We start from the raw sequence: 261 nt of genomic DNA on the forward strand, positions 1-261 counted from the left end.
AAAGTAAGTCTTGGAAAGTTTTTGCTGGGTTTCAAACAAATAAATGCTTTTGTTTAAATTCAATGCCAATCCACCTATTTCAAGAACAAANATTACAAAATGGGTTTGAAAACTCATTGGTGGTGCGTGCAACATGTCTTTTTGGGGAGAACTTTCACAATCTTTGAAACCGTGCACTTAATTGATCATTAAAAGAACAAATAATATGACAATTGATACAACTAATAAAACTAATACCAAGTCCTTAATGGACTTCAGCAT

The sequence above is a fragment of the Prunus dulcis genome, chromosome 2, assembly GCF_902201215.1.
Source record: "Prunus dulcis chromosome 2, ALMONDv2, whole genome shotgun sequence".
Classification (NCBI taxonomy): domain Eukaryota; kingdom Viridiplantae; phylum Streptophyta; class Magnoliopsida; order Rosales; family Rosaceae; genus Prunus; species Prunus dulcis.